At 41.5% G+C, this 25,149-nt stretch overlaps 1 protein-coding gene across 4 annotated transcripts in view; it reads left to right on the top strand.

The window, feature by feature from the left end:
• Positions 1 to 361: 361 nt before the first annotated feature.
• DTNA (dystrobrevin alpha) overlaps positions 362 to 25,149 on the top strand; it is a 220,514-nt gene continuing 195,726 nt past the window's right edge. For all 4 annotated transcript variants that reach the window (XM_054723821.1, XM_028155711.2, XM_008148310.2 and 1 more), the window contains exon 1: positions 362 to 555. The gene's annotated coding sequence lies outside the window, so the exon portion shown is untranslated. The remainder of the gene's footprint in view (positions 556 to 25,149) is intronic.

Here is a 25,149-nt window from a genome sequence, read left to right as displayed (position 1 = left end):
TCTTTTTCAGAAGGCCAAGTTTGGAAGTCGCCTGGTTGCTGGCAGGGAGTGGGGGGAGGGGGTGGCGAGGGAGGGTGAGCAAGCACAGCGAGTCCTCCGGCCCCAGATCTTCAGTTCCCCAGTGTTTCCGTCACAGCCATCAATGAAAGCATCTCCTCTTACCCAGGCAGGGGCAGGTAGAGAGACAGCTGAGCAAATCAGCCCTGGATGCCACAGCGGAAGCAAGCGCAGCGCAGGGAGGAGGGGCTGGAGGGCGGGCGTCTGAGAGCCTGCCATTGGTGAGTTCACCAAAGTCATCTGCCAGTGGGACTTGGATGGAATGTGAAACCAAATCATTTTCAAGTTAAAGATAGACTCAGTGTGCTGTGCACCCGGCTCCCAGGCTGCCCGGAGCTCCCGTCTCTCCCTAGAATGGGGGAGAGTTCTGTGAGGGTCTCCCTTGCAAGTAACAGTTTGGTTCACGTTTACTTTTGAAGCGAAGGTGCTAAGAATTCATCTATTCCTGGGTGTCCTGGAATTAAAGGATTGAAGAGATCCCGCGGTACCTGCCCCAGGGTAAGTGGAAAGGATTGGCTTGAAGGAGCACCTCTTTGCTGGGAAGGTGGATGTTGAAGTTGTCTTTTTATTTGTGTGAATGAAAAAGTGATCGTGAAGGTTTCCCAGCGTAGGAACTTGCTTGCCTCCCTGGAGAGAGCAGGCATTTGACATTTTGCGCAGAGAGGACTGGAGCTGAGTTTTGAAAGTTGGAACTCCAGCGTGGCTTTACCCTCACTGACTTTTCCCTCTGCTAACTCCCCCGGAGTCACCCTGCGCTTACTAAATTACAGCGTCCGTAGTCCCATGTCACCACGCCGACTGTTACCGTGTCCATGAGTCACTTGTTATTGTTGTGAGATGGAGTTTTTTCCCTTGCATGGCACTATGTCTGGCACTTCCTAATTTAAAAAAAAAAAGGAAAGAAGGGGAAAAAGCAGTGGTTGAAGGTGCATAAGGAGCCTTCAGATGATATTCTGTTTTTCCAGAAAACAAATGAGAGAAAACAGGCTTTTTTTAATGGAAGAGAACAACTCATTAGTGGGAGTTATTTCTCGGTGTCGCTTCATTAATTCCCAGTGGATCCTCCCTCCCCCCCCCCCCGCCGCTCCCCAGAGCTGGCCTTTGCTGAGTGAAGGGCGGCCTCCTGAGTGCACAGCTGGGGAGAGGAGGGGGAAGAGCTATCTAGTGGGCTATTGCCACACTGTGTTTTAAGGATTTCAGAACTTTTTTCTTTGGAAAAAAAAAAAAAAGAATGACAAACTTCGGTTTCCTTCATGTTTTGCCCATGTATAGGTTGGGTTTCTTGTTTTGCCAAATGACCTCTCAGCTGGGCTCTCCTCAGCGTCCCTTCGGGGGAAATGCTGTCCGTGAGAGCCAGAGGACGGGTGTGGGGTGGAGATGCTCCTTTATATGGGGGCATGAACCTGCTGGCCTTCTCCTTACAGAGTGTGGGGCTGACCAGCTGTTAAAGGCCACTGGCCGGGTTTTGTTCTGCCAAATACACTGGATTCTAATGAACTAGCTGGCTAAAGTAGATGCGAACAATGAATGACTTGATATGGATGTCTCACTCAACTTTGATAGGAATAAGTAATATTCTGTTCTGCTTCTGAAATGAAAAATGAGCCTTATATTGATAGAGTCACTGCATTTTACGACAACTGAATAATCGAGCAAGACCAGACAGGATGTAAAGTTGTCAGAGTTCGGTTTGGGTGCCCCCTCTGTCCTGACTTTCCCTCTTCCTCTCTCCCCCTTCCCACCTCCTTCTCCTTCCCAACCCCTAATGAATATCACTGCTCAACACCCGCCTTGTCTGGCAGGCAAGACCTACCTTCAAGGGAGAATCATCGGGCTGTAGAGTGTTTTAAAGTCAGTGCACTAGTCCATCAGGAATATTTGCATCCTATATAATAAAAGGCTAATATGCAAATAGACCGAATGGCTGAACGACCAGTTGCTATGACACGCACTGACCACCAGGGGGCAGATGTTCAATGCAGGAGCTGCCCCCTGGTGGTCAGTGCGCTCCCACAGGGGGAGCGCTGCTCAGCCAGAAGCCGGGCTCATAGCTGATGAGCGCAGAGGCGGTGGTGGGAGCCTCTTCCACCTTGGTAGCTTCCCTAAGGACCCCTTGGGGGATGTTTCCTGCCTGCTTAGGCCTGCTCCCTGCAGGGACTAAGCCTGCAGGCGGACATCCCCTGAGGGGTCCCAGACTGTGAGAGGGTGCAGGCCGGGCTGAGGGACCACCCTCCTCCCCTCCGCCACCAGTGCACAAATGTCGTGCACTGGGCCTCTAGTTTCAATATAAATACCTAACCTCAAATCACAGTTAACCTTTCCCAGTACTTACAATGAGCTCATTAGGTTGTAAAAGTTGAAGTTAATGTTCATGTCTGTGCAAGTGGTTGGTATCTTTGAAAATTGTCCCTGGCAACATTGAACGTCTGTTCTCCTTGCTTTACCCACGTGCGTCCTGAACTGTTGACAATAGTGGTGAGCCTATTAGTGTTTCCCAGAAATTTGTGCATGTGTGCACACCACGTGTGTGCTCACAACACACACAGGTACAAACACTTACATGTAGACTTACCTTTTCCTTAACTAATATATTTCTGATTGAACTATAAATATAATTAGAATAGGCTTAATTAGAATAGGCTTAAACCCTAATGTAGGGTTTTGTTTTTATTTTCAGTGTGTCAAAAGAAAAAACAAGTATAAAAGTTTTTAAATTCTAAAAATGTAAGCATTTTAAATTATGCGGCCAAATACTGTTGACAGGAAAATGGGGCAAATGGATATTTCCCTGCAATGATTTCGTCACTCATAGTTTCTAGATCCCTGTTGAAATTTTCAAGCTTGGACTTTATTTCTTTGAATACAGTTTTGTCATATATGCCTGCTAATTCTAATATCTCAAGTGTTATTACTGGGTTATTGTTCTTGTCAGTTCTCACTTACGGTGTCTTATTTTCTTGATTGCTTGGATATGCCTGATCATCTGCCGGAAATACATTTCAAAAACGATTTTTACAAATAAGTTGAGACCTAGTGGTGATGACAGTTTCTTCCGGAGATGACGTGATTTGCTGCTGCCGGGCACCTGAGGGCAGGATCAGGCCGGACCACGGCAGTCCGAGGGCAGCCCCAAGGTTCCTCAGTTACTCCTGGGCTGCAAGTGGGGCTGCCGATCTGAGTGAGGAGTGGCTTGTTTTGGGTTCCCACCTCCCCTGAAGGAAGACATGGCCTTACAGTTGGGTTTGTTTACTTAAGTGTGCACCTGCGGACCGTGGGCTCTGATATTCCCGGGACACCAGGAGGCTGCCCAGAGTGCGGCTGGTTTCTGGGATCTTTTGTTCCTGACAGTCATGTGCCCAAGAGCAAAGCTTCCAAAGAGGAGCGTGCCGCTCTGGGATCTGGTCTTTTCAGCTTCCCTGTGTGAAGTCTCCACCTTCTCATTAACTCTTCGCCGTTTTCACACTTGAGATATGTTTAGTTACTTGAGTGGGAGTATCAGTCCAAATCATTTCATTACTGTTACCAGAAATGGAAATTCGCTCTGCTGCTTTTATAATCTTTTTTTTTTTTTCTTCTTACACTCCTCATTCTAGAGAAGATATCAGGCAGTCTGCTGATACCATTGATGACTTCAGGGAGTTTTTCTGATTAATTTTAGTTTTTATCTGATCTGTTTAGGCATTTTGGAGAAATTTGCAAATGCGTGCCGATTGGAAGATTCATGTTTTCCAACCTTATTTGAGCTGTCAGCAATACTTAACAGCCCTTTCATTTGTCCCTAGCTGGCCCCTCTCCGTAGTAATCTCTTTAGTCTCTCTAATCCACCCCACTGCCATCACTCTCAGCTGTTGACCTTGACTCCTCCTGCTTTCTCTTGGCCTATATACAGTATCACCACATTTAAGGAACTACCTTAAAGAAATTCCTTTCTTTCCATCCTCTTTGCAATTGCTCTACTTCAGGTCTTTGTCATCTCACTTGGGTATTACTGTGGCCGTCCAGTTGTAAACCTGACTCTACCCTCCCCACCCCACCCCACCCCCCCACAACACATCTCCCACACTAGGATTATTTGTGCTAATCTCCACGCTTGTTTTAAAAGTCACACCTATCTTCTAAAAACCATGGGCATGAATGAATTGCTCCCCTACTTAAAAGCTCTAGTGGCTCACCATTCCCTCCAGAGTAAGCCCCTTAGTGTGCCTTAAAGGCCTGCCACAAAGCCTCGGCCTGTTTCTCTGGCCTCATCTCCACTTCCCTGGTCATCACCAACACTTTACTGGCACATGATTGCTGCCTCCAGAATATTCTGTACACTGTCATACCTCTGTGCTAGGCTAGCAACTTTTCCTTCCAGAATGCCCATTTTTCATCTTCTTTGTGGGAAAATCCTTCTTCTTCAAGGTGGATCTCATAAGTCACCTTCACCGTGCTTTCGTTAACTGTATAGCTCTCCCCCATTCTGGGAACCCCTGATGGCAGGAATCGTGTCTTACTCATTTTTGTATTCTCAGTCATTGACATAGAAAGCATTCGAAATGCGTTTAAGGAATGAACAAATGACAATTTGAGGAAGTTTTTCCTCAGCCGTTCCTCTTTTACTTCATTCTTTTTCTTTCTAAACATCATGATTCTTTGACTTGAGACCCTTTGCCAAGAAGAGCAGTCATTAATGGCCCTCTGTATCAACTAGAGCTAGTTGAAAATGCGTTTGGTCATTGCAGTTTTCTGGAGGAGGAGGTTATCTATTTCCATTTTTGCCAAATGAGACTGTGTAACTCAACTGTGATGGCAAAAGAGACCATAGCCTGGCCCAGGTGCCTCAGCTGGTTGGGCGTCATCCCTGCACCTAAGGTTGCCAGTGTGATTCCCAGTCTGGGCGCCTGCCCCGCTGTGAGCTCCATCCCCTGCAGAGGGTGTGCAGGAAGCAGCCTATCTATGTTTTGCTCTCACATTGATCTCTCTCTCTCTCTCTCTCTCTCTCTCTCTCTCTCTCTCTTCTCTCTCTCTCTCTCTCTCCCCCCCTCCTTTCCTTTCCTCTCTAAAAAATCAATGAAAACATTTTTAAAAGAAATGATAGACGTTTACATATGATAAATTAGCTATATATTTTCAGAGATTCATAATAAAAAAGAAAGTCATAGAGTTTGGAAAACTGACACGTTTCAACAGATCTGGTCCATAATGCTGAAGAGTGTAAGATTGGAGACGCTCAAGGGATTAGGTGGACACAGCGAGCAAGTAAGAGGGGAGTTTATTAGAGGGAATGGGGGGGATGGAGCCACGACCGGAGAAGGTTAGGACTCAGCCTCCGCTGTCCTTGGGGTTGAATTTTATGCACCAAAACCGCAAGGGGCAGAGGCCGGGGGATGTAAGTGTTCTAGTCTGATTAGATGGAGTCGTTGTCCTTCAAGCCGAGTAGCGCCGGCCTCTGAGGCTGTGGGCTGTAAGCGGCCCTTGTTATGGTTGGCCTGCTGCCTCGCCCTCCGGTGCGGCTGCCTCCTGTTGTGCTGGATAGGGTGACCGCAGGCTGGGGTTCCACAAAATGAGGCTGAGGCCTCTTTCTCGTTCGGGATTTTCTAGTCCGCCTGAGCCACATGTCCTCTGCTGGCCTGTCAGATAGCACAAATGAAAAAGTCAGTGCAACGCAACCAAATTAAAATGGTCCCATTGCCCACGGTCCAACTCTGAAACATCAGAGCACACTGGGGTGTTTTCAGATCACAGCAAGGTGCTTGAAGGAAAGCAGGTGATTGCTTCTGTGCTATGACATCATGGCCTTAATTCTAAAATTGGCGGACATTTTTTTCTCAAAATTTTTAAGGCCTTGATGAGCAAGATAATCTCGTTTTGCTATTTTAAGTTAAAATAAATCCTGCATTTCCTTTTTAAAAATTGAATATAGTTGGTGGGAACCAAGCGAAAGACAGCTTATTAATCCTAAAGGTATTTAATTTTATATTCCTCAGATCACTTACAGCTTTCTCACCCATTTATTGTAAGCCTTTGTTATGCCAACTCCAGAGTTTTAGAAAAAGAAGAAACTTTGCTTTGGCTTATACTTTTTTCTCATATAGGAATCAGATACAAAGACAAAAAGGTAAAAATTTATTTTGAATATAATCAAATATTCAAAGGCAATATTTAGATGAGAACCCAGAATACGCCACAAAATGTGAAAATATAATATTGGTCTTTCCTATTTTTCCTCATTGTTAAAAGAAATTAGTACTAGCTCTTGAAGACGGGCTGATTTTAAATTGTAGTTTCCAAGTAGCTAAGCTAATTTGTCTCATTAATTCAACAAATTGGTATCAAGCTCCTGCCCTGTGCCTTAACTGTGCTAGACAATGAAATTATTTCTTTATCCCCCTTCACAGTACACTGACACTGGAGTTTGCCATATTAAAACAATGGATTTAATTTTTAAATGTATTTATATTATTATTTCATTTATATTCTTAATTATTTTTGCTAATCTCCACACTTGTTTAAAACATCACTTTGCCTTGCCTCAATAATTAGTGTTATCCTCTCAGCAAGCCAAGCTTTAGAATAGTCTTGGGATTACTTAATTACTTTAAATCTCATTTTTAGCAGGTACTGTTTTCCTTATAAAATAGCTTAAAGATCCCTGGACTAATTAAAAAAATAAGTTAAGTAGAACATGTGTCATTGTCACGTAGGAGATTGAATTGTATCTTAATATAAAATAGAAGTATACTTATTTGCATAAATAAAGCTGGACTTTGCATTCTTGCAAAATATATACAATGTGAAGATGACTCAGACACCCTGAGTCATGAAACTTTGTTAAGCTCCATGTATTTTAAAGAGAGCGATAGAGTTATTCTTATTATTTCTTATTTAGTTTCATATTACTTTCTGGACTCCATTCCTATGTAATGTAGTAGCACACAAATTTGTGAGTGCTGAAAGAATGAATTCACTGAATTAATCATAGTTCAAGAATATAAATGCCTTAACAAATTTTATTAAAAGATGTAGTTAATTTTGAGCAAAATTTATCTTTTAATGCATTTGAACTTCCTAGTCTTAGACTGTTCATTACTACACATTTGTAGAAACACATTTACTCATCAAAAGATGTTGTTTTTAACACTTCAGATAAGTTGTAGGTTCTTTTCTAAGATGCATCCAGCGTTTCCCACTATTTTGCAGAGGAGACATATGTTATTTTCTTGTATATAAGGTAAAAGTAAGATGCAGACATCTGAAGTATTCCCGATATACTACGTGTGGATTCCTGGGGTGACAAACAACCCCTGAGTCTCAGTGGCTTCTAAAAAACAAGGTTTCCCTTTCACTCGTGCAAATTATCCATCCTGGGTTGGCTGGAGGGCCTTCTCTACATTCTTGCTTTGCTCTGGAAATAGTCCTTACACTCTCATTTCCTCGGCCAAAGCTTACATCTGATTTTATTTGGGTGAGGAATACAATCCTAGCACATGCCTGGGAAAGAGACCGGGCTGACATATTTACAACAAATTCGAATGGATTCCACACTAATGGATGACAGCCGCTCCAGACCCCCAGAAGGACACAGATGTAGGCTTCACCTGTCAGCAGTGATTGGTCCATACTTGGTAACATGGAGGCAGGCTACCTGCCATCTGATGCCAGGGTTCTTTGTCTACTAACATCCTTTGACTCTCATCCGCACGGGAGACGTTTTGGCTCGCTAAGTCTTCCCCATTTCCAGTGTTTGTGACCTTTCTGTCAGCGTTTCCAGTCCTTGGGAATCCTGCCATTTTACCTGTCCTCATATTTACCTGCTCACAGCTGGGGAAGGGAAAAGAGCCGTGGATAGGGCAATTCCTCTAGACTGGAGAGAGCAAATGTAAAACATTAACTCTTTCCCATCTCTAGGAACTGATCGTGTGGAGCAGAGAAATGGAGAAAAGGGTAATTGAATGCAATTCTAATCCCAGCCCCCACTTTTTCCAGAAGGCGAAGTAAGAGGATGGGGCTTTAAAAAAATGCTACAGAGGAATGGTGGTCTATATTAGGGACTAAAAATGCATAGTTTTGAGTATCATTTCCATCACTCTGATAGTCTCTTTTTGCTTTGTATTTAGCTTTAAGTACTAACAAGGTATAACTGGGGAATTCAAACAATGAAACACTTAAAAGTTGAAAAATTATTAAGTGAATATTTTAAGGTCTTTTGGGTTTAATTTAAGTCAGCAAATCCAATTTATGCTCTTGGGAGCAATAATTCTAGGAAATTCTATATGGAAGAGAAAAAGATGAGGATCCTGGATGGGATGAATTTGAGCATCACTGTATACTATATTCCTCACTTGGAGATTTAGGTGACCATTAGCATTAAGGATTCTTAAAATGTTACACTAAAGAAATGTGTATGATTCTCTTTAACCCCGTTTCTCTCAAGCTATTTTGAATATATATATAATTAGAATATATAAACATAATACATTAATATATATATAATACACACACACACACACATATCCTCTTTTTATGCACATTTTAACACACTCAGTAAATTCTGGTTTTAAATTACCCCCTTGTTTATTGTATTAATAATTAAAAGTCTGATAATGTCGTAGCTCATGTAATACTTTGAGAACATAAAGCTCAGAACTTTAAAGGACCTTTAAAAATATCTTTAGTTTTGGGCACTTTGTATTCCCTTGATAAATATCATTGATTTTAAATACCAACAGAAATCAAATTGTAAACTGATAGGGCATTCAATAATATTTGCTCAATTTTATTCAGGCATATGACTTGTGATACAGTCACAGATAAGGAAATTGGCTGTGTTCACCAGAACCCAGAATTCAAAAGGGATTTGTACTTTTGCCCATTTCATTTGAAACTCTAAAACTAGTATTCCATTTTATAATGTGAGTATATATTATTAATTCACTAGACTTAGTTAGCCTTTCTTTATGAAGGCCTTGTGAAGAGAAAAGTCATCTTCAACTTAACATCTATTTATTTCTTGACTTCTTTTTTTGTTCAGCTCCTTTAAGGTAAACAATTTTGAAGTTTAAATAGAAAAAGAATATGTTAGATTTCAAAAGATACCCTACTAAAGCTACCACCTATGGGAATTTTTCTGTGTAAGAAGGGTATTAGACTAACGAGAATAAAATGTCCAGTTTTTCCTTTAGAGTGGGCATTATATTCCATTAAGTGCTGTGACCACTTAAAATGAACCAGTTGTCCCATTAACTTTTCTCTGTTGGTGATCTATTCGAAGACAATCCTAGCTCTTAGGTTCAGTTACAGGCATCAGGGTGCTTAGGTGTGACAGGGAGCATGTCTACTTGCATCACCTTGCCCACTGACAATTTTATTTCGCTTTTCATTTATCAGAACATTTAATTTCTCCTCCATTTTAAAAGTAATGCATAACCCAGAATGCCGACCTATGAACCAGGAGGGCACAGTTCGATTCCCAGTCAGGGCACATACCTGGGTTGTGGGCTCGATCCCCATTGTGGGGCATGCAGGAGGCAGCCGATCAATAATTCTCTCTCATCATTGATGTTTCTATCTCTCTCTCTCCCTCTCCCTTTCTCTCTGAAATTAATAAAAATATATCTTAAAAAAATAAAATAAATAAAAGTGAGGCATAAACCAATACATTATCTTCAAAAGAAAAGTAGTTTGGAAATACAGCTTCTCTGTGCATCATAGAAAGAGAAATCATTCAATTAAAGGTGTGGGTAGCACAACTTCTTAGCATACATTTTCCTCTGATTTCTGTCCATATTTTCCCTCGGGTCCTATTCACGTCCAGAAGCCGTGAGGACTGCAGCAGCACCTCTAAAATGATTGCAGGAGGCTCTGCAGGCCCCTCCCCAGCGCTGCAGGGTCGCTAGCCCCTTTGGGATTCTTAGAATAACCACACCCCAGGACTCCACCTCTACCTCCAGTTTGCCAAACTGTGTGGCCATGACATCTGCCTTCGGGAGCCGCCTGGCCCCTATAGCATTTGGAACGCTGAGAAATATCCCGCGCAGCCATTGAGCAGACACCAGCATGTAACTCCCAGTTACTCCGATTTCCGGTACCACAGCCTCTTCTTTAGAATGACGCCAGGGAAGTGCTTAACTTAATGAGGCAGAGGGTTCTGGCGGGCAGCTACACTGTCTTTCTCCTTGTGCAAGGGCAGGTTACTGCTTCAGCCTCCTCGATGGCACCCCAGGGCCTCCCAGAGATGCCCACTCCGTCTCGGGCACTCCCTCACCCCCTGAGAGGGTGCTTTCTGAGGATGACCTTCACACTGCTTGCGGTCCGCTGCGTTTCTTGAAGGTCATTCTCAGACACTAACTGAACTTGACTTGTTTTTAAAGCTTGAGAACATTGGTTACATTGGTAAGTCTGCATACCTTACTCTGCATAAGGGAAAACTGACGGACATTTGCTTTCTGTCTAAAACATTTAAAAAATAAGCAAAAACTATATCAGTAAGGAATTAGATTATAGGGCATACATTTTTTTCCTGAGCATTTTCCTCTGATGTTGCTAACTTTTTAACATAAATAAATATGGATTTGGGGGGTAGTCTATAAAGATTTTAGAATATGATAATTGAGTATATTAGTTTATGTTTGCAAAAAAGGAATCTTAATCCTGTCTGAATCTAAATGCGGGGGCGGGGGGGACGTTTTTAAAACAAGCTTTCCTTTTTAATAAGGTCGCATCAGAATTTAATTAAAACAAACAACACGCTCACCAATCAGTGTTGCCGAATCGGGGTAAGTGTTAGCGCTTGGTAACTTTCAAGGCAGAGGCATTCCTCGGGGCTTCCTGCCAAAACAGCGCTGGTAATCTGATGAAAAGAGGTGAAGCAAACCTCAGGGCTGCTGCCTGGCGTGGTAAGATATGCATTTCCTGAAAGAGAAGCCAACTCATCTCTTATGCAAACCATTAACATTACAGTTTAGAGACACACACGCACGCGCACGCACACATACACACACACACACACACACACACACACACAGGCACGCACTGTGCTTTTACAAGTCTACGCATGTACACATTAAAGTCCATCTCTGTGCTTCAGAGCCACCGCAAGGGTTGCCTGGATCCTTTCTTCATCTTGAGTGGTTTTACCATAGAGCCACGTTTCGATCAATAGCTGCAACGGAAGGGATTAAATGACTCCTATCTGGACAAGATTTAGGATTGCCCTTCTGTGATTTAACTCTAGCAACTTCTCAGAATCTCTCATTGATAAGTGGGTGGTTTGGGCTGCTGTTTTCTGTGGTTTACTTGAATGATTTGGATAAACATCTGCTTCCTTGTGTTGCGAAAAAAATTATGTAAAATGATAGTGTTATAAGAAAATAATCAAAGCATGCATTTTTCTAAAAAGAAGAATGAAATATTTTAAGTTCTTTGGAGGGAGGAATATTGAGTAAATAACTGTGACTATTTGCATATATTATTTTGACCACTGGAGGGCTCTCAGATTTTTTTTTTAACTTCAATTCTTTAGGAATCCATGAATAGTTGAAACTTTAGGATAACAAATTTAAATATTGTGTAATAAAGTCTAGATAGTCTTATAGCTTATACAAGAGCATATATTCTCAAAATAAAAAATGAAAGAAATCAAGTTTAATTTGCTCTGTTCTTTCATTACTTTACAACAAAAAAATTCACAACAAATAAAAGAGAAAATAATCATGTGCTTGTTTTTTATAAGCATTTCATAACCAAAACTCATCTCAAAATTACATGATCCACCACCTATGTATTAGAGCAAGACCTTCCTAAATCTCGGAGTGAGACCCTGTATTTGACGTTTTAAATGACCTACACTTAGCTAAGCCCCTGTCTTTGAGAAGTGCCCAGGAGACAGGTACTTATGGTGATAGTTTAGTCATAATATATGATGTCATAGAATATTAAAGTGCCCAGAGATGTCCCGAAGGAGGTGACAACTGAATCAGGTTTTGCTAGATGAGTGGGGGTTACCTAGGAAAAGAAAAAAAGTGGGAAGACAGTCAAGCTTGAAGGACTAGAATGAGCACAGGTAGGAAACTGGGTGGTGTGTGTAGGAGGCATGATCAACAGTTTGATGTTTCTAGTTTGAGGCTAGAGTGCAAGGCGGTGAGTTTGGAGAGGTACATAGGTACCCCGACATGGAAGGCTCTTTATGTGATTCTGAGTGGTTTGTTCTCTCTTCCTTAGGGTACTTAGTGCTTCCGAAATCCAAACCCCTCACCCAAAGGAAGCAAAGCTGAAAAAGAATAAATGCATACCCACGTGAGAGTCTAGAGCTGGGGTTCAAAATGGCCTGCCATGTATATGAAATTATAATGTATTGACATTTTACCCCATAATAACTTTTTCCTACATTTTCTAAAAGATACACCATGTCAATCCAATAGCTTCTCATTCTCCCAACACACTGAAGGCGTCCTTTAGCATGTCCTCTGATTACAAACTTCCCTTGCTGGAGAAGCAGGTGTAGGTGCTAAGAATTGCAGGAAATGTGTTTTAGGAAGCTTGACCACTCTGGACAGTGATTTTAAAGACGACGAGAATAGAGGCAGAGAGGAGAGAGGATACTGCAATCGTCTGCTCATAAAACGTTGGAAGATTTACCTGATTCTATGACAGTTATTTTGGCCCCTGGGAAGAGGAGCTTCCCATCTTTTTTAAGCTTAATTTTTAAAAATGTATTTGATCTAAGCTGCATAAACTCTAGCCTGGTTCCAAATGAACATCCTAAGTAATGCTTCTATAAAGAGAGGACACTTCGTCGTTTCTCATAGTTGCCGCCCTTGTGCAGTATTGTGGACACGTACTAGGAGAGATGGGGAATGTTCGGTGCTGTAGTCAGGACTCTTCCCACAGAGTCCTTTGTCCTGCAGGGTCCCTCCTAGCTCTGCTCAGAGCACCTGTGGCCGTCTCCCATAAGTGCTCCCAGTTCTGAGCTTTGCTGGACATTTCTGCACTGACAGACAAAGTCCACCTTCTCCGGCATCAGCAGGTCAGAAGATACAGAATTCCAGAGAGGTACCGGAGGTACCATTTTGATACTCAGTGAGGAAGTTTATTTTCAGGTAGCTCCGTATAATAAATAGTGAAATGTGAACTGGTGGTCTAGAGCAGTGCTTAATCTAAAAGTGTCTATGACTCTAAATTCCTATGATTTGAATCTTAAGTGACTATGATGCCAGTTAATGAGAACCCAGAAAGCATCCCTAATTCTTGATGAAGCTGTTCAAGCATTATGCTATTTTGACAGATTCAGTTTCAATTTTAAATCCTATAAAAAGTGTTGTGACATCAACAACTGGATTAGTATTTAGGTAAATTGGAGATATGCTCATGTGCCCAAGCCTCCAGAAATATAGGAGCGATGATGATGACATAGTGTGCTGTCAGGATCAAGAGTGGCCTTCATATGTAGCTACGTCTTTTATAAATTGCTGCCAGGAAGAAAGACTTTACATTAGCAATACTAAAAATAAAATGCTCCCGGCTGGCATGGCTCACAGTTCGATTCCAGGTCAGGGCACATGCCTGGGTTGTGGGCTCGATCCCCAGTGCGGGGTGCTCAGGAGGCAGCCGATCAATGATTCTCTCTCATCTTTGATGTTTCTAACTCTCTCTCCCTCTCCCTTCCTCTCTAAAATCAATAAAAATATTTTAAAAATAAATAAATTGCATATCCTCTAGTATTCAAATGAACAATACTAAACTAGACCAGTTTCTTCTTTCTGCTTGAAGCATTTAATGCCCTAGAGCCATTGTCGGCAAACTGTGGCTCGAGAGCCACATGCAGCTCTTTGGCCCCTTGAGTGTGGCTCTTCCACAAAATACCACGGCCTGGGCGAGTCTATTTTGAAGAAGTGGCATTAGAAGAAGTTTAAGTTTAAAAAATTTGGCTCTCAAAAGAAATTTCAATCGTTGTACTGTTGATATTTGGCTCTGTTGACTAATGAGTTTGCCCTAGAGGCTCATCATTATGTCTTTCCACTCATATAGTCAGATATTTGACAAAGGTATTTCTTAGGTCCTTTGGGGGATTTGGGTAGTGTAATAGTGAGAACAGCCCATAAAAATTTCTAGACCAAACTGTTTTTCCCATGCTTTAAGGAATTGATAAGATGACAAGAGCAGATTCAGAAGTTTATTTTCTCTTCTTGAGAAAAAGTGTATCCACTTGTTTGTGGATTAGAGTGACCATCTGTGTCAGGCTTCTTAATGTTTTCAAGGATGTCACCTCTGCTGCCGTTTTGCCTGCTATTTAAGCACATAGATCTTTCTTCAGTCAACCACACAGAATATTGGCACTTCTAGCCGCTGTCAAAAGACTTAACCTTGAATTGGCTGTGCTGAGACTATGCCAGGCATCTTCTGTGAGTGCTCTGTGAACTGAGTCACATGCCTAGAGCTCACGTCTTAACTCTTCCCTTCCCCCTCCATATACATACAACATAATCGCTGAGTAAATGTTTAATTTTGTGCCCTTGAGTACTGTTGAAATTTACCATAATGCATCACACTTTGGAAAAATAAAGAATGACTTTGAATAAGTGCAGTAACATTGTGCTAAATGTTACTTGTTATCTTCAGAATAAAGAGCTAGTCCACACAATTCTCAGAGGAATTTGTGGCAGGAAAAAGTTTTATCTCTAAGATAAACTTGTAGGATTTCTTTATTTTATGTGGAAAACTATGTGATCTATCAATTTCCTTTTTTTTTTTTTTTTTGACTGCCTAGATTCTTAGAGCTAAATTGAATGCTAACTTGTAGTAATGATTAATTTCCAATGCTCGATATAATTATTTTCTTGAAAATCTGCCTTTAATCATACTGGAGCAAAGCCCAATTTACTTCCTTTTTCATAATAACACTCGTCTATGTCATTAGGGTAATTCACGCTTCCCTGATTGTGGTGTCTGACCTAGTGGTCTACTGTTTTTCATCATGGAGCAGATCATAGTATTTGTTGAACAGTACTTTGCACTATCTTGTATGTTTTTATTTTTATTTTTTTAAATATATTTTATTGATTTCAGAGAGGAAGGGAGAGGGGAGGGAGAGAGAGAGAAACATCAATGATGAAAGAGAATCATTGATTGGCTACCTTCTGCACGCCCCCTACTGGGGATTGAGCTGGCAACCCCGGGCATGTGCCCTTGGCCGGAATCGAACCTGAAACCCTTCAGTCCACAGGCTGACGCTCTATCCACTGAGCCAAACCAGCTAGGGCTCTTGTATGTTTTTAATATTGAAAATAAGAAGTGAATCTTAAGCCATGAGGTATAACTAACAAGACTGCTCAGAGCCCAGCCAGTGTGGCTTAGTGGTTGAGTGTGGTCAAGGCACATGCCTGGGTTCTGGGCTCGATCCCCACTAGGGGGCATGCTGGAGGCAGCTGATCAATGATTCTCATCATTGATGTTTTTCTATCTCTCTCTCTCCCTCTCCCTTCCTCTATGAAATCAATAAAAATATATGTTTTAAAAGAGACTGCTCAGAAAACAATAACATTCCCTAGGTGCATTTGAAATCTGTTTTCCCCAAAGAACTTGATGCTGTTCTTTTATCCACACTCCAATTTTGCTCAGAGTCTATATTTATTGTTATCAGTCAGGTCACATTAACTTTATTGACTTTCATTCTGAGCAAGTTTTAACTTTCTTGGAGTTTGTATCCGAGGACTCTTGACAGAATAGTTAAGCAATAAGGTCACGCTTGATTACAATGTGTTTATGTCATTGTTTTGTCCTATTCTAGCAGCAAGGCTATTGGCCAAGTACGTGAGGAGGTTTCTGTCGGCTAGAGAAGAGCTTGCCTGGGAAGCTGTCTTATGAGAAGTGGATGAGTTAGACCAGTGGTCGGCAAACTCATTAGTCAACAGAGCCAAATATCAACAGTACAACGATTGAAATTTCTTTTGAGAGCCAAATTTTTTAGACTTAAACTATATAGGTAGGTACGTTGTTATTAACATAATTAGGGTACTCCTTCAATCGCACTGTACGTGCGCGCCCGCACGTGGTATTTTGTGGAAGAGCCACACTCAAGGGGCCAAAGAGCCACATGTGGCTCGCGAGCCGCGGTTTGCCGACCACTGAGTTAGACTAACCATCACTCCTAGGGGCTGGTGTTTCCTCGTGGAAGTCTGACATCCAGGAGACTGAGGCTGGGGTGATTAAGTAGCTGTCAAACACCAGGAAAAAATCAGTCTAATTGTCAGTCTAAAACCCAGGTCTCCTGATTTTTAATCCAGGACTCTTGCTGATACTCCTCAGATGTGCCTCATAGATTCTCTGAAACAATGTGTTGAGAGAAAAGGAAAGCATGGCCCAGCATTTCCTCACTGTTGAGATGATCGCACAGAGCTGTTTTGAGGCATGGAGCATGCTCAGTTGTCTCTGTGGTACCAGTGGCGTGGATAGGCTGCTTTCATTACATTTAAAAAATGGATAGGTCCAATGGAATGGATGACACGAATAATAACGCGCTTTCAAAAGAGGAATAGTTAAGAAAACTCTGGTAAATATCTATCTATATATATAAAAGGCTAAGTGACTGATCGTACGTACATCCGACCATCCGACCGACTGACGGGCCGGCACATATGACACGCACTGGCAATTTAAAAATAAACGTTGACTCGCGCATGCACGATACATATAAAGCTCTCGCTGGCACCAATTGCACGCATGTGTTTAGATCTGTCATTGTCGATCATGAATTTGGTTGTTTTTGTTGACACTTCTATTATAGAGAAAGGGCACCGGGCCACTAGTACTCAATAAAATATTACGTGGTCTTATATGCATTTAAGCTCGTTGTATATTTCTTTCATGAGCTGAGTCAAATATCTTAATTGTAAACTGTGTGATGTTGGGTTAACTTCTTTGACATTTTATTCTCATCTGTTAAATGATTGATGAACAGGTTCCATGAGATAATCCTTGTGAAGAATTTATGAGCTCAGCATATTGCACATAGTAGAATGATGTCTATGAAAAGTATTAATGATTTGGGGAAATGCTGATGTTATAATGTAACAATGACAATGAGGACAAAAAATTGAGCAGTTAACCATGATTATGTAGATATATTAATAGAAAAACCCTAGAAGAAAACATTAATTACAGATATCTCTAAATCTTGAAATATAGGAGATTATTTTCTTCTAGGTAATCTCCTGTATTATACACATTTTCTACAAAGCATATATAAAATATGCTTCAAAAATATATAATTCATAATAATAAATCTCAACCTGTTAAAATTCCTTCTTTTCCATCTTAACAATTCTTGGAGGGAACTGGTGTGTTTTATTTGCTCAGAAGCATTTCCCTCCTAGTGTACATCTCATATACACTAAGGAAATAGTACCATTCTACTCTAGGCTAAATCCTTTCCAACTTTATAGGCCAGTTTTTTCACCTCTAATGAAAATTTAGCAGGTAGAAGGTGATGTGAAGTTCTTGGAAGTTTCCTTCAGTCTTGGGCGTTGATGTCTATAAATCTCGATTCATGGGTGCCCCTGTCTTTCTCCAGAACCTATGTCATTCTTTGAGCAAAGAAAAAGGCATGGAAAATCATGTTCTTGAAGGGCACGGCGTGTATAAGTATAGTAATGGGACACTTCAGACCCCGAGCATAGTCCTTGGCATCTCATCCCTGCAGACATGAAAGAACAGGGAGAGCCTCCTCTGCCCAGGCTGTGATTAGCTGTGTGGAGGAGCGGTAAACACAGAGAGGCCGTTGTCATTAATTTTACAGCGTTTACACTCATCAGTAAATATTATTACACTTTGACATTTTCAGTCGTGCTCAGCTACCTGTAAACATTTCCCCACATTGCGTCTCGCTCTTGCCTTATAATTATGAAGCACTAGATGTATTAATCTACATGAAGATATTGTACCTATGAAAATGAATTATGACTGGGAGAGTTCTCAGCACGTAAATCGATTAGAATGAGTCAGCCTTCATGCTAGAGTCTTATGACTTTGAAACACTAGTATGCATAGTTTTATGAGAACTCACCCCTCTGCACACCTCCCCCTCCTCTTCGATCATATGATTTTCTAATGTTTTACTGGGTCCAGAGCACTGAATCACCACATTTCGGAGCCGGGAGCAGGCTTGGACATCACCTACTGACTAGATCAATCTAGTTTTATGTTTGTTTTATGGAAGGGGAAAGCACAGCCTAGAGAGATTAATTTGTCCAAGAACACAAGGGCCAAGAGTAAAACCCAGTCCGGTTCTGTTTCGTTACATCTCAGGGCTTTTTAAATTTTTATGACAATCATTCTTTGGCCCTTAGAGTAATGATTTGCCAGCCTAAGCTACTTTCTTTTATGGAGTTCATCTTGCTTTGGATTATTGACCACGGTATCATGAAATCATTTATGATGAGGAAAAACTCAGGACAGAAGAATTGAAAATTGGTCAGTAAAGCATTTTAAGTCAGTGGTGACTATGAATCACTGTTGTAGTATCAGATCATGACACTAGAGCAGGCCACTGGAAAGGTCCTTCCCAGGCTGGAGCAGACGGGCATACTCTGTGACTAAAAGTATGTCCTCTCAGTTTTTCAATCATTTTTGATTAGTCCTTTCTGTCTGTGTCACTTTGGGAGGTTTAGACCAATGTTTTCATTGTTAGGAAATGATATCGTTGATGTTTTAAGAGCGTTGTGCTGTGGATAAAGAGAGAGCTTTATATCAATGTCATGTTGAGGAATTTTAAAATTTTACTTGCAATCATGATTTAGCATTTTTCACTTTTATAAAATCATTTCATTCATTTTTTTAAATGAGTGACCATTGATGATGAAGATAATCTGTATTTTTTTAATTTCTTTTTTCATTCACTCACCATCTATGTACCAATTATTGTATGAGTTTCATGGATGCAATCTTTGTCTTCAGGGAGCTCACAGTGTAGGGGAAAGACATATAAATAAGTAAATCTTCATTATATCATGTAGATGCCACAACATAAGCCCCAAAAGGCACAGTAGAGAGAGGAGTAATAAAGGGAAAGATAAATGAGCAGAAACTTGAAAGGGAACTCCAAGTTTGATAGGCATATTTGGGGGAGGTGTGTATAAAATGAATGCAAAATAATATTCTGGAAGGAGTAAACATTATTGACAATTATTAGAAGGTAAGTATGATATTTTTAAGTAACTGAAATGGTTTCGTATTACTAAAACATAAAATATGTTGTAATAAGTGGTACACAATAAGACTGGACAAATAGGAAGAAATATAAAAGGTCCTGTCAACCTTAAAAATATATATTAAAAATAAAGAAAAGAAAAAATATGTGAATGTGTATATGTGTGTACACATGTTTATTAATCCTTGCACAGACTTGCCCAGATTCTAGTAACATATATTATAAACCAATATTAAAATACACTTCAAATTTAGGTAAACAAAAAAGGTCTTTAAGACTAAAAGAGGTTCAAATATATACTGAGGCAATGAGAAACAACTCTAACATTGTGATCAGGCAATGGTATAATCAGTCTTAATGTTAGAAAAATCACCGTCACCACAGCCTGAAGAAATGCTGGAGGGCAGGAACACCACGCCAGGAAGAAAGCAGAGGCAATACACTACCGTCCCACGCAAGAATCATTAGAACCTAATCCAATAAGTAAGTCGCAGTGATAATAGCATTGACAGAGAAAAACTCGAGGACACATCCAGGAGATTTCAGAAATGGAATCGATATGATTGAGAGATTTGCAGGGGAGCAGGAGGGAAAGCAAGATGTCAGGGATGGTTCCCAGATTCTGGCTCTGGCAACAGGGTAGGTGATAATGTCATTCATGATGCTAGGAATTGTGGGAAAAGCTTTCCTATGGGAAGGATGACCACGATGGCTTTGGCAGTTTTGAGTCAGAGCTCTTGTGGAATATCTATGTAACGATGTCATTAGGCAGTTGGATCAATGAGGGGGTTGGGGGGTGGGAAGGGAATGTCTTGTGTAGAGACATGGATTTGAAAGTCATTTATACCCAAAGGAAAAGAAGGCTGAGAAAGAACCAAGTGAACACTAGTAACTTGGGTTGAGGAAAAGGAAGAGCTTCTTCAAGATACATTGGGAAGAATTCGCCAGATTGACATCACCAAAACGATGGCCTTCCCCCACACAAAGATCAGTAATAGTCAGAGATCCACAACTAAAGCAGCTCTGGGAGAGCTCTGGAGTCCACTGAAGAAACTTCAAAATTGGGGGACGGGGGGAACCTGGGAATAGCCATTCAAAATGAAAGGAAGACAGTTTCATCTTGTCTGCAGCATCCCATCCCAAGCCAGCATGGCTCCATGCCACCAGGGAACTCCCCGCTGGAGAGAGGTCCTGTTGATGGGAAAGAAAGAGCAGGTACGTGACCAGCTTTCAGAGAGGGCGGCCAAGTGGGAACTCGGAAGGAAGGGCATTTTTAAAACACCACATTTAAATAGGACAGCCTTGAAAATATTTCAATTGCTCACATGGAAATGGACAATTTGAAGACTCAGAAAAGAAAATTGGAATTGTTAGATTAAAATTCCAGAACAGACTTATAAAGGAAAATCCATAAAACAGTATTGCTTACTTATTACAAACCAAGATGCACATTGCTGTTGTGTTTGGCCTATGACTTCCTAAAAAATTATGATGAAAAAGAAAAACCTGTTTGAAGTGACGGAATTGCTTTGGGGCTATTTCATGGAAATCATTAAAAAAAACTTCAGCATTTTATTGCAAATTTTATATGCTATTGTTCCTTGATCAAGGGAAGGTAGATACAGTGCTAGCCTTCGATCCAGAAGAATTTCCTGCTCTTACTCCTACAAATGATCACATAGTGTCTGAATATATATTCTATTGATTCCAGAGAGGAAGGGAGAGAGATAGAAAGATAGAAACTTCAATGATGAGAGAGAATCATTGATTGGCTGCCTCCTGCATGCCCCACATTGGGGATTGAGCCCACAACCCGGGCATGTGCCCTGACCAGGAATCAAACCGTGACCTCCTGGTTCATAGGTCAACATTCAACCACTGGGCCATGCTGGCCGAGCTGAAGGTTTCTTAAAGACCGTTATGTATTACAATATGCATTCAGAAGAAAACACTTTTAGAAAGAACTAAGTTAAGAACTGTCACTGCATCCTTTGCAAAGAAATCAAACAGGCCTGCAGAAATGTTACAGCCAACCCATGTTTTCAGCAAGTGTGTTGTACCATCAAAAAAACAACTTGCACTGTTGTCAGAAAGCCATACTGGCTTAATCCAAAACGCCACTTGGACATTATGATACGGGTAACATCAGACTCTCTTGAAAATATGAAGTTTTTTTTTCTTAAAAATGACCATGGGATAAAAACCGTGGCCAGATACTCAGGCCCAGGACAGGACCACCAGGGGCCAGAGCTCCCAGGGGCACATTGCCCAGGAATGCCCTGGAGCTGCCGGGGTGATCACCCTGCCAGTGTAAGGTCAACGACCGAAAGATGCAGCTTCCCCCGCACAGGGAACAGCAGTCTGATTCAGGAAATAGAATCCGAGCCTCCAGTAAAACCAGACAGACGGACTTGGCAGGACTTCCATTTTGGTTCTGCAGGAGCTGCAGCAAACAGCAACCAAGGGGCCTCCATTCATACCGGATCGTCCTTAGACTCGGAATTTTAGAGAATTTTCTGGCAGATGGAAGGGCCTTTTCTAAGAGAACTTGTATGACAACAACTTTTTGTTCTTGTTTGCACAAAGGCCTTTATCTTTCTGGATCCCCTGCTTCTCCATCTCATTCTCACTAATTAGTCATAGGAGCTCATGGGCACCGTTATATTAGGAGGACATACCAGTGTAGAGCCAGTCACTACAGTGAGTACAGGTACAAGAACATAAGGGGACTAAGGCGAGGTGTTTATATCCTTCGATGAATTCATGCATTCATTTACTCAACACATATTTTTGAGCACCTGTTATGTGGAAGCAGTATGCTGTGTTCCGGCCACGGGCCAGGCAAAGAGACTGAGAGTAGGCTAATGGTTCAAGGAATTAAGCACATGCTGAGAGAGAGGCATTGTGTATAGCAAGAAATGCAGTCACATGACTGAAGGAAGCATCAGTGTTGTTTTCTGAAAGTTGCATTTTTAAAGCCATAATTCTCCCAAATGTGTTGAAAATTATCCTCAGAAGCTATTTTAACTTTACACAGACACAGCACTTTCCTAACAGGAAAATGCTCATATTTTCAACTCAAGTTCTTAAGTGGAGAAAACATGACAGAGCTTTTGCTAAGCTGAAGAGAGAGCATTGAACTGAATTTTAATGGAAAGTACTCAAAGGGCCAGTGAAAAGTTTTCTTACCAATGTCTGAGTCCATCAAAATTTCTGTCCCCTTTAAATAAAGACATAGGCCCTACCCGGTTTGGCTCGGTGGATAGAGTGACAGCCTGCAAATCAAAGGGTCCCAGGTTCGATTCCAGTCAAGGGCACATACCTTGGTTTCAGGCTCCTCCCCGCCCAGGCCCTGGTTGGGGCACATGCAGGAGGCAACCAATCGATGTGTTTCTTTCACATTGATGTTTCTTTCTGTCTTAACCTCTCTCTTCTACTCTCTCTAAAAGATAAATAGAAAAATATCCTCAGATGAGAATTAACAAAAATAAATAAATAAACAAATAAATAAGGACATAGAACCATAATTAACTCAAGATAGCAAGAAAAAAAAGGGCTTATCAGTCCTAATTGGTTCTTTTATAAGGTTTTATTGAATGTTATAATGGGAAGATAATTTTCATTTTACTTTTGCCAGTAACAGATATATTAATGCATAAAGATATTAAAATCAAGTAATTAATAGTGATTAAAAATCTTATGCTGAGACAGCAAACATATTGACATATGAACATTTCTAATAAAAAGTACTTACTATGTTTGATGCCTATTATTGCATTTTTTATATAACAGATACCGCTTACATAATGATGGTCTGATAACACAACTGATTAATTTATATTTAAATTTAGACTTTAACATTATTTTTTAATAAATGAATTAGGAGAGCATCAATTTTTCTTTCATGCTAAATGTCAATATAACCTCTTCAAGTACAATCATTTTTCATTGTGCAAATGTTTGTTCCTCAAAAAAGGACTACAGAGAATACTGCCATGTTAAACAAAGTTGAAACTTAATAGACATTTCTTTAGCAGCTATTGTTAAATTCTTTTTACAAACAGTGCAGTGTTAGGTGCTCTGAGAGATAAAAAGATGAGTGAGACAGGCCCGCAACTCATTGAGAGCTTACAGTCTATGGCGGGAAACAGCTGAGACGCATGCTTTCCTAGCTGACTGAACAGCGTCCAGGGTGAGAGATCAGCAGGGAGGGAAGTTAACTTCACTGGGGGAAGCCTCTTCAGTAACATACACCCGTACAGCCTCAGATAAAATGGAGCAATAGTACAAACATACGGCATTGTCCTTTCCTTCAAGGAACTTACCATCTCCTTGGGGAGATGAGGCTTACACAGAAGATCTCTAATCAGAAAGTCCCTGAGAGTTTCGTGGAGGGAGAAGTTGGTATCAACTGGAGAGATTAAAGGATACCTGGGAGCAGCTGGACCATGAGGGGGGCTGGGAGGTGCTGGAAGTATTTGCAGAAGCAGAAGAAGGGGAAAGCTGAAATAATGAAAACAGTGAAGGAAGACAGAGTGTCTGCACTGACCCATGACCTTCTGAGGGGAGGCTGGCCTGGCTGAAGCAGAAGGCCTTCTTAGGGAGCGATGGAAGGACTTTGCATAAGAAAAGGGTAGGATGGGGGTGCACCGTGAAGGCCAAGATGAGGAACCCAGACTGGATCCAGTAAGAACAGGAAGTCCCTGTAGTTTATCCAGCAGCGTATGGCACGTGGAAAGCCGCTAGAAAGACACAGTAAAAAGATGAGTCTGACAGTTACTACTTTTCTGAGGAACTGTTTTGTGTAAAGTTCATCTAAACAGTTTGGAATCTATAAAGCATCAGACAGATGTACAACGTTATTACCTTAGATGCATAGAGAGGACTAAGGAGCATGTATTCAACCCTAATCTTACAGAAAGTGTTCAGTAGAAAATTGTAACTGAGATGTAGAAGAAACCATTTAATTGGCCTGCTCTACCACAAAGGAGTAGATGCAAAACAGATACAATGGATCAGCATTTGTTAAAACAATAGGAGACACACAGAAGTGGAAATGTCACATGAAAAGATTTATATACAAAAGGACCGATTGCAGATATTTTAGGAACCTTCATAAGGTGTCTTTTAGCTGAAAAAGAGAACACTTCATTTTGCAGAATTTTTAAGAAGGGATGAAATCTTTGGAAATTACACACTGGTTGGCTTACTTAAGACGGCAGAAGAGAGAGGCTCAACAGCTTGCCAGCAACCAGCAGAGCATTTACTGCAGGGAGGAATCCCCAAGACCTTCTGAAGAGAAAAGCAGGGCGGATCAGTTCAATTTCCACCCACGGCATAGAAGGAGATCTCAGTGATGAGGAGGTTATAATGTGGCTGCGTTTTCTTAAGACTCTGGTGTCTGCTCTGCCTGGCATCCTTTTCCATAAGCTGTGCAGATACAGCCTGTGGGTCTTGCATGTGGGCATAGCTGATGAGGATTTATACTGAGATGTTAGTTATTGATGAAGGACTAGAGGCCCAGTGCATGAATTCGTGCACAGGTGGAGTCCCTCTGGGTGGCCTGCAGCTCCTACATGCTGCTCCCACCCATCCTGGCCCCACTATGCCTACTGCGGGCTCGCACCCAATCAGTTCCAATCGAGAGAGGCTCGCGCTGCCACAGCAGCGCTCACCACCCATGAGCCCTGCGTCCGGTGCCTTCCCAAGGGGAGTGGCCTGTAGGATAGGGCTGAAACCATTTTTCCGACATCCCCCGAGGGGTCCCTGGTTGTGAGAGGTTGCAGGCCAGGCTGAGGGATGCTACCAGTGCACGATCAGGCCAGGGATGGATTGCGGGAGGGCTCCAGGCCATGTCCTGCCCATCTCACTCAGTCCCTATCGGCCAGACCCCAGCAGCAAGCTAATCT

This window comes from Eptesicus fuscus, chromosome 12 (assembly GCF_027574615.1).
Source record: "Eptesicus fuscus isolate TK198812 chromosome 12, DD_ASM_mEF_20220401, whole genome shotgun sequence".
NCBI lineage: Eukaryota > Metazoa > Chordata > Mammalia > Chiroptera > Vespertilionidae > Eptesicus > Eptesicus fuscus.
Note: the sequence above shows the minus strand (reverse complement) of the source record. Positions and strands in the feature narration are given on the sequence as shown.